Source organism: Furipterus horrens, unplaced genomic scaffold (genome assembly GCF_987537825.1).
Source record: "Furipterus horrens unplaced genomic scaffold, mFurHor1.1.pri manual_scaffold_11, whole genome shotgun sequence".
NCBI classification, from domain to species: Eukaryota; Metazoa; Chordata; class Mammalia; order Chiroptera; family Furipteridae; genus Furipterus; species Furipterus horrens.
In genome coordinates, this window is record NW_028327181.1 from 42,517,715 (window position 1) to 42,527,922 (window position 10,208).

The 10,208-nt window shown below is 43.7% G+C and overlaps 1 protein-coding gene across 1 annotated transcript in view; it reads right to left on the reverse strand.

The window, feature by feature from the left end:
• DHRS7B (dehydrogenase/reductase 7B) overlaps positions 1-9,916 on the reverse strand; it is a 70,501-nt gene extending 60,585 nt beyond the window's left edge. Inside the window, exon 1 of the mRNA XM_090291912.1 lies at positions 9,837-9,916. The gene's annotated coding sequence lies outside the window, so the exon portion shown is untranslated. The remainder of the gene's footprint in view (positions 1-9,836) is intronic.
• Between the last annotated feature and the right edge of the window lie 292 nt (positions 9,917-10,208).

Sequence of the window (10,208 nt, forward strand, 5' to 3'; positions counted from 1 at the left end):
TGGGTGTCGTTCTGTCAAGTGAGGGCTCCCTGGTTTGATTCCCAGTGAGGGCACATGCCCGAGTTGTGGGCCAGGTCCCTGGTTAGGGTGTTGGACAGGCAACCAATTGATGTCTCTCTCGCACATTGATGTTTATATCCTTTTTTGTCCCTCCTTTCCCTTCTCAAACAAATTAATTAAAAGAAAGCATATAAATCAAGGGCCTCACCCAATACAGACCTCTGAAACGTAACACCACAAAGGGTGAGACCTGGGAATCCTCACTCTTATTACTACCCCCTGATGATTTGAATGGGAATAAAGATTGGAACCCTTGAAGACCTCTATAGCTGTCTACCAACAGAGAATAAGCCACCCTGGTGGTGATACCCCAGCCCCAGTCTCTGTCAGCAGGAGCCCAGTGCAAGGCCTCCCACCCCACCCCACCCCTAGCCCAGGGACCAGCCTACCACCCCCATCTGCCTGGAAATGACTGGGACCAATCTCATCATGCCCCTGACCCCTGTCACTCACCACAGAGGTCCAGACCTCCTGAGATATCCCCTGGCTCCCAAATCCCAAATCATTTCGTGCGCTCCCCTTTCTGACCCCACCTCCCCATATCCTGAGACTCTGTGGTTCTCTGGTCTGTCTTCAGTGAAATCCCCTGCATCTTCACTCCACTCTGAGCGGCTGCTTCACCTCCTTGCTCCAACGATGTCCGGCTCCTCCTGACAAGGATTCCACAGCAGACCCCCGCAGTGGGGCATGTTCTCTCCCACAGCCCTCGCACGCGGGCTCGAAGGTGCACTGGGCTCACATGTGTCCCTCACTGCTACTCTCCCCACCTTCCTCTCAGCTGTGACTCTCCTGTCAGACTCACCTACAGCCCCTCCTTATAATAATCTGCTTTCCTGTCTTTGCTGATCTGCCTGCTAGATCTCTCCATTTCTGATAGAGGTGTTGAACTTCCCATTTATAACAGTAGATGATTCATCATCTATTTCTCTTTGCAGTTCTATCAGTTTTTTCCTCATGTACCTTGACACTTGTCCTGGCTGGTTTGGCTCAGTGGATTGAGCGTCGGCCTGCGAGCTAAGTGTCGCTGGTTCGATCTTCCTGTCAGGGCACATCAGAGAAGGAAAACTCTGACTCCAAAAAACCTCCGCTGCCTTGCGGCATACCTCTTCAGGGGAAAGGCTAAGGGAGTAAACCCCGACAGAAAATCCGGAGCCGGAGTCCCTAAGGCGGTTTGACGTTGTAGTCAACACCGGCAACTCCTGCGGTGCACCTGAAGCCAAGCTGTATTGACTCCGTCTTTCCCTTGGACCCTTCAGCCGCGAAGAGAGGGGGGGTCTGCTGCATGGGCAACAGCAGACCCTCCATATCACCCTGCCCAGGCTCTGTAGCTTCAGCTTCACTGGAGAGGACACTCCAGCGTCATCGTAAGATGTCGATTCAACACGGGAGGAGACAGATACCGTGTCACTCCCGAGTCGGACTGCACAGCCATTCTCGGCGGTGCAGATAGACTCTTAAGAAGCTACACCATCGTCTCTCGAGACAGACGGCTGCCGACGACGACCTTGACACTGTTGTTTGGCGCACACAATTAAGAAATGTTATGTTTTTATGGAGTATGTATATATACATATAACATATATCACAGAATGCTGAGATCTCTAATGTCGCAATCCTTCATGCCTCTGAATGCAGTAGAAAGTACTATAAATACTAACTCCTCAAACCAGAAGTACATTTTTATTTCCAATTCATCTTTTGCAACTCTAACATACATAATGGCATTATATAATAACATCATTATATAATGTCCCTCTTTATTCCTGATCACTTTCCTTACTCTGAAGTCTGATCCATCTGAAATTAATATAGCTACTCCTGCTTTCCTTTGAAGGAGGTGGAGTTAGGTGTTTCCCTGTCCCTGGGAAGCTTAGGCTCTCATGAACCAGTTCCTCCTGAGGGGAGGCCTTGTTAAGAACAGGATGCTCTGACATACTTCAAATTGTTACTTACCCCCACCCCCTACCCCAAGCACAAGGGGATTTTTCTCCAGCATTCACTGTGAGGGCCTGGTAGAGCTCCTGGAGGTAAAACTCACAACAGTGTGGGTCCTCCTTTTGACTGGGCTCCTTTGAAGTTTTTAACTCTCATTCTGTCCACACTGAGCCTCCAGTCACTTGTCAATTACAGTTCATGTTTTCCCGCCCCAGACTTCTGTTCTAGTAAGTTGTGATCCTGTGCACCTGCCTGTCCTTCTAATTTGGAGCCGGAGGCAGGCAGCAGTTTTCCCTGTGACCCTAACCGATGGAACTTAAGAGATGGCTGATTTTTCAGTTTGTTCAGCTTTCTACTTGCAAGGATGAAAGGGCAACTTCTACACTCCTTACATGCTCAACAGGAACCCGGAAGTCATGACAACAATCTTTGTGATAAGTTAGCCATTAATCATAAGGTTGTTTCCGTATATGTAATGAGTAATTTTTTTCTTGTTGCTTTTAAGTGTGGTTGATCTTTTGTGTTGTTTTCACACTTTTTCATTTATTTCCACTCTGATCTTTATTATTTTCTTGCCTCCAGTCATCCAGGATGTGTGGGCCTCTATCACACCTGACCAGGTTGTCTCACTTACAGGATCTGCTGCTTAATTTCCAGCCAATCCACTGGTGGAACACCTCCTCAGGCTGACAAAGCTTCTAGCCTTCACCACGCACTTGCCACTGAAATTGCTACCCTTACTGACAAAGCTGCTGGGCATGATTGTTTGCTCTGTTTCCTCTCTGTTCCAATAGTTGACCCCTTTATCAGAGATTGCTGGCCTCCGCAGCCTGCCCTGCCTTGGTTCACTGCACTGAATGATGAGCTGGGGTTATGGGATGGAAGCAGCTCCAGACAAGAATACTAGAGTCTCATTAGTCTTACCTAATTACCAATCAGTGTTTTGTTTTGTTTGTTTTTGTTTTTTATGAATAAATGTTTCCCCATTTGTGGTATGTCTTTGGTCAATTTCTAGACCTCTGGTATGGTTACTTTTGATAATTTTGTCATGTTTTATAGTTGTTTGTTTTTGTGGGTTTATTTATTTATTTATTTTATTTTTTTGAGGTTTCCCAACCTCCTCACTCTGCCATGCCAGTCTTCTCCCGTGTTGTCAGAATATAGAGGTAGCTGGGATGCAAACCTGGTCAAGACAACAACAGGATATGTTAATCAACATGGTCAGAACAACAAAAAGATGCAAACACCTACTGAATACGCTAATATGGTGAACTCACCTTGGCTGAAATGTGCAGTTGGTAGGTTTAAAAAGTGTGCCTGCATTGGTCCTGGGGGGTTGACTCCTTTGGGCCCATGAGGAAGATCGGGAGTGGCCCCTCCACTCCCTTCCCCTTTTCCCTCAATAAATCCACTGCCTGCTCCCACAGTGGTCTCCAGGGGGGTTCTCAGAGCAAGGCTGTTCTGACACTTGTCCCAAGGACTTCTTAATAAATTTTTTTCTACTGCTAGAATTTAATACTCTGACAATAACAGAAACCTACTCAAAGAGAAATGTGTCTGAACTATTCCTATCTGAATGTCTCACTTATCAAATACTGCATATCATTTAGGGTCTTTCAAGAGATGCCTTGTAAGACCTTATCTGTGCAAAGGTAGGTTAAAGTATCCTTAATTTAAAGTTGCGGAGGGAGACGCTAATCATTGCAAAACTCCCTTCCTGTATAAATTCACATTTCCTCACTTCATCCAGTCCCCGTGACCTGTGTCAGCTGATACAGTTGTCCAACCACACCTTCCTTCTGACACAACACATAACCAAACTTTCTTCCTTACGATTCAGTGTTTTTTCCCACTAAGTAACACCTCTTTAAATTTAAGTCTGTCTTGCTTTTTCAACAAGATCAAATTGCCAGCTACCATTTTTCTATTGAAATATAAATGAGAGGTGCTGGATTGGGCTCTTGGAAGGTGCACCCACAGGTACGTAAGAGCCACTGTTCTACGGTCATAATTTGTAAATCTCCAGGTAAGAGAAGAGAAGCAGCTCACTCTCTGTGAAGACCTGGTCAGTGACAGGAAAGGAGAGAAGGCGCTGCTCTCAGACGCTTTTTATGTATTACAGAGCAGTGCGGGGTCTAATGCCACAGCCCTTCATTCCTCTGAACGCAGCAGAAAGTATTATAAATACCAACTCCTCAAACCAGTAGTACATTTTTATTCCAACATAATTAATCTTTTGCCTGTTTTGTAACTTTTTCTAATGTACATGGCAATTAATTAAAACACCAGTATTACACAGATTATTAAACTAAAGGAAATGTAACTTTTAGCCTGTTACCATATATGGCTATTGCGGAAAAAATATTAACAACAATTACTAGCTTTTTTCATTTGCAATGTGCCAAGATACTGGGCTACACACTTCACACCCATGCTCTCACGTCATCCTCACAGCAATCCTATGAGGCAGGTATGTTATTTCCAGTGGCTAAGTGAGAAAAGCGCCTGAAGTCACATAGCAAGCAAATGGCAAAACAGAGATTTGAACCAAGTACTCAGACTCTAAAGCCCACATTCCTAACTCTTAAGTGCATCAAACAGGGGGTCATGTAAAAAACAAAACAAATCCTCAGCTGGAGCCCTAAACAGGCAGGATTCTAATACTGTTTAGGTGAATAGATTACTATACTCAGTTCTTATCACCAGAATACAAAGGCTTTTATGAGATAACTGAGCTAATTGCTCAACAGGAACTTGGTACAATTTTCTTCACTTAGTTTAGCTAATATTTTAAACCAATCTGGATTATACTACCATACAGAGAATTTTGAAATAATAATAGTTTACTAATATAATTTCCAATTTAACAGCTGCTAAGGCCTACTCACATAAACCTGGAAAAATTTAAATTTCACTTCAAAACTTAAGTGTTCCTAGTATAAACATGTCCTCACTTAACAAAATAAGAGCTAACCACAGCAAGTAAGCTCAAACTGTTGGTAAGCAATGTTCAATTAACTCAGCTGCCATCAACATACCTCTCCCTCCAACAGGCATTCTAGTGACCAAGTCTAAGTTTACTGTGAATTTCAGAAAATGGGAAGGAGAGCTCAGGTAGAATTCAAAGGAATTTGTTGAACTACTTATGTTGGTGGGTGGCAAGAAGCTTCCAAGTGCCATTCAATCTCCATTTTCATCCCCATGCTTAAGGCCTTCCAGAATAGATTAACGGAGAGTTCATTTCCCCATTAAAATCCTAACATTACCAATCAAAGAAAGGTCTCCTATGTGCATACCAGAGTGGGTATGAGAAATGACATCACTGACATGAAAGAGAACAAGTCCTCAAAGGGTTAACTTCCAGAGCTCCAAGTTCCGGCTGGAACCCAGCAGGATCTGGAACCACTGCTCACCTTTTCCTTTAAATCAATGCACAAGAAATTATGAGCTAGACCTGACCACTTGAGGGCACCCTAACCACGTACAAGTATGGGGAACTCACTTAAAAATCATCTCCAGAATAATCCCCATACTGTATATTTTCCAGTTCAACATTTTACTACATTCTAAGTAAATTTAAAAAATTCAATTTTCCCTGTTGCCAAAAAGAAAGAGATCTTTCATCTCCCTCCTTTCTTAGAGCATTTCAAAACCTAGTATTTTTAATTCCTTCCTGTCCCTTTGGTATGTATGCAAATCTTTTAAAAGTCTAAATAAACTAGCTCTTGCCACTGATACCCAGGAACTTTTTTCTGAAGAGCCTAGAAACAATCTCTTTTAACTACAAGTAAACCAAAGAAGAGAGCACCCGAAGTCCCTGTCACCCTGTAAAGTTATATAACTACGGTTCACAGAGATTATTTTCTGTTTTTCCTTCAGATAAAGGCAATTAACTAGCACAGGTGGCCACTCCAATTACCAGATGAATTTAAGATGAACTAAGAAAGCACAGACAGCAGATGATGCCGTCAAGTCTTCTTACAAGAGGACAAATAACCATTAATCTTGAGACACCATGTATGTAATGTACTGTAAATGATGGGATTTATTTTTTTGTTTTTGTAATATCATTAGCAGACCAGGCTGTGATGCATCCCATTCTGGGTTAATGTTTATTCAATAATAGATCTACTTCTTCTTATTATACATTTGTAGACACCATTTTCTAGATCGGCAGGAACTTTTAACTTTTCCCCCTACATAAATGTGAAGAACATTCTACACTGTCTACTGGGCCACCTTATTTTGCCCTGAATAACAAGAAGAATATTCCTCCCTGACAAGAACTTTTTAGATTTAGCCCATTCCTGTTGTCCGAGTGTTAGATCCTTCTATATCACTGTCTTTGTGACACCTTTACTTGGATTATTTCAAAGACATTTTATTCAAAACCGAACTCATGCTCTTCCTCCAGGGTTTCCTACCTCAAACGCACAAGCCAGAAAAGGAAGAATTAGCCCTGACACTTTCCTCTCCTTTCTCACCCCACAGCAGAACTGTTACAAGCCCCATTGATCATGCCTCTTAATAGCCTTCAAATTTATCTTCTGCCTCTACTGAGGAGCCAGAGTGCTCTTTAATAAACACAGATCTGCTCGTGCTACTCCTGTGACTGAAACTCTTCAATGGCTTCCCACCAGTCTTAGGATAAGCCCCAAGTCCTTGGCGTGCATGAGACCTGCATGGTTTGGCTCTTGCTAACCTCTTGAACTTCATCTCCCTGACTTTCTCCCTTCCTCTGTCCTCCAGCCCCAACTGGGAGTTTACGTTCCAGAAGGACAGAGACCATGACTATTTGCAGATGCTACATTTCTTTTTTAAAAAGTTTTTAGTTTTTCTACAGATGGTACATTTTTAGAAGTGTCTAGCACATAGTAGACGCTAAATAAATGTTGATAAAACAACTGCAGCATCTTATGTGGAAGGCAAATAGAACTTCAACAAAATTATGCACAGTGGAAAGTGTCTTTATACATGTTTGTATCCTAAGTCTTAGACCATAGTGGGGCTAAAATATGTCTGTTAAATCATTTTGCAAACCACAAATATGATGAAATACAATATTTTTTTAAAACATGTCAAAATTGGTGAATTTTTGTGCAGCCATTTTAATACTGAAGATGGAAGAAGACATTCAACATATTTGGCATATTATGCTTTATTATTTCAAGAAAGGTAAAAACACAACTGAAACACAAAGATTTGTGCAGTGTATGGAGAAGGTGCTATAACTGATCGAATGCGTCAGAAGTGGTTTATGAAGTTTCTTGGCACTACTGACATTTTGGGCAAATGATTCTTAGCTGTTGGACTGTCTTATGTGTTGGGAGATGTTTAGCAGCACCCCTGGCCTCTACCCACTAGAAGCCAATAGTTGAAGAGAGCAGACATACTCAAAATATCCAAATCAATAGTTATTGGTGAAAATAAAACATGTGTCTTTTATTTTATGAAAAAAGTAAATGTACTTTTGGCCAACCCAGAATTTTTTTCTTCCTCAGGAAAGCCTTCACTGTCTTCCCCACTCCTTTCCCTGCCCAACAACCCCATTATATATTCCCTTAGCCTCTCTACCATCCTCCCTAGCATGTACCACAATAGTCATTAATATTTAGTTTGTGGTTCTCTATTTACTGTCTATCTACCTTGCTATAATTATAAGCAACTTGAGGTCAAAGTCTGTGTCTGTTTAGGCCATGACTGTTATAACCAACACCTAGCACATTGCTAGTACAAAGTAGGTATTCAATAAATATCTGTTGATCAGTCACTTGTATCCCTCACATTTCAGAGTCTGGCACATAGCAAGTCCTTGATAATCGTAAAAGAAAGAAATGAGTGTGTGATTACATTAAAATGGAAAGCCAGTAATAATAATAATAAATATGTTTAATGAAGGAAAAAATGAAATACATAGATAAGCATTAGCTTTTGGAGTGACATGGAACTGGCTCTGCCCTTACTACTCTGTGCTTTTGGATAACTTTCTTATATCTCTGAGCCCATTCCTCCCTCTAGAAAGGAAGATAATTGTTCTGTTTAACAGGGTTACTGTGATAACTGAACAATCCGATTGAATGCTAGTATAGTGTCTTGCACATAACAAGCAGTAATATTAACTAGTAGTCTTCTTAAATAATGGAGACAAAAAGGAGTGTGGTAGGAAAGGCACAGTTCATGATCTTCACTAGTGCACAGAGCTCCTTTTATGCAAACAGTTACAAATCTGAATAAAACAGGAATGCATTATCTATAAGAACCCTGAAACAGATGTTTCTAAAGCTAAGAATCTTTTTTGATGTGAAGTGATCATGCATTTATATGGCTTGCACACTCTTGTGTAGTGTCTGCTTCTTTCAAAGCAAAGTATCTCAGGAATCCATTACTTCAGGGCAGCAGGCTTCGACACCCACAGCTGTGCTGACCTTAGCCCAGGCCATGTAGATAAGCAACAGGCTTCTGCCTTTAAGACAACTACCCTTCTCTGCCTGAAGGAAACTCCATGCCTTAATGAGAAAATAACCCTTCATTCTGGTGTTCTCTAGCATCCCAGTCTTCCTGGTGCATTCTATCATACATATGCCAATACGTACACCTCCTTTAACTTTGTTTCTGTCCTCTCTTAGATTTTCCAACTTTGGGTACATGGTTTAACTTCTTCAAGCCTCAATTCCTCATCAGTAAAAATGGAACTAAAACAGTACTTCCCTCGTGGCTAAATGACACAGCACATGCCATATGTTAGCACTTGGTAACTATCGTTCTAGTGTTTCTACCAGGTCCCTAATCAGTCAACTCAGAAAAAAATTACAACAAAGACCCAATAGCAGAAATGGTTTTTTCAGTCTGTTTTCTACAACGAAAGAATCCCCAACCTATCCCATTAGCGAAGATACTGGATTAAAACATACGATCTCAAAGAAATTCCAAATATTGCAAAGGAAAACAATTTAAGAAATTAGTTGTTCCTGTTTCCTAAAAAAAATTAAAAAAGAATTAACTCAGCAAAACACAATTTATGTATATTCATTTTTATAATGCCTGCTTTAAAGCAACACTTGTTAGGACCACATAAATTGCAGTCATCCGTTAATCTGGAAGCCTCAGCACGCTGCCAGACACTAGCCGAGTACCTTCCACGTACAATCTCACTTACGCTTGACAACCTTATGAGTGGACGTATTATTTCCAAAGTTACAGCCGAAGGCCACAGGCGGCAAGAGCTTAAGACGTTTGCCCAAATCGCACACCCAGGAAGCGGCAGGGCAGCAAGAACCTGAGAAGGCATAGAAACAGCCAGTCCCGGGAGTGCGCAAAGCCAGCACGGCCCTGCCTTCGAAAAGCGGGGGCTCCCGTGCTAATCCCCTCTCCAGCACCGGACAGTGCAGCCAGCCTCCAGGGCCTGGCTCGCGGTCACGCCACCTGCAGCGCTTTGGGGGGCTCCGAGACTCCCGTCCCGTCGGTGCACGAGCCGGGACCACGCAACCCCCGGGATGTGGGCAGGCCCGCCACCTCAATACCCCATGGCCAGCTGCGCAGCCCTACGGACAGCTCCATGACGCCCAGGACTCCGCAAAGAGAGACCGGACCGCCAGCGCCAGCCTCCAGGGGGAGGGCCTGCGCCCAGCCTTCCTTCAGAGTTGGGAGGCCCGCGCGCGGCAGGAAAGCGGCCCGGAAGCGCGGCCCGCGACCCCCGGAGCCCGGGCCTCCGCCCCGCCTCTGCACGCCCTCGCACCCCCTGACTTGGCAGAGAACGCTGAGTCGGGGCACGCCCACGCTCCTTAAGCCCTGGGCGGCGTCCCTCGCGCCCCGACACCCGGCCCTTCCCACCCAGCCCCTACCTGACGGCCGGAGAGACCGCTGGTCAATCAACTGCGATCTCCGCCTCGGAGGGGATGTCAGCTCTCTTCGCCAAGCTCCGTCCAATTAGAGCCTTCAAGCTGCGCAAGCGCGTTGGACGCGCTGCCTTCAAGGCGCAGGGAGCTTGCGCAGGGCTCTGGGATCTGAATGGCGCCCTCTAATCTAAGCGCTTTGCTTCCGTCTTCCGGGGGGAAATCGGGAAGGTCTTGCTCCAGGTTCCGTGAATTTGGGGGGACTTGTACAATGTGTGCTATGTGTGCTACACTTACCAAGATTATTAGAAAGCCATGGTGATTGAAATAGTATAATGTTGACGCAAAGATAAACGAAAACATCAATGATGTCAAAAAATA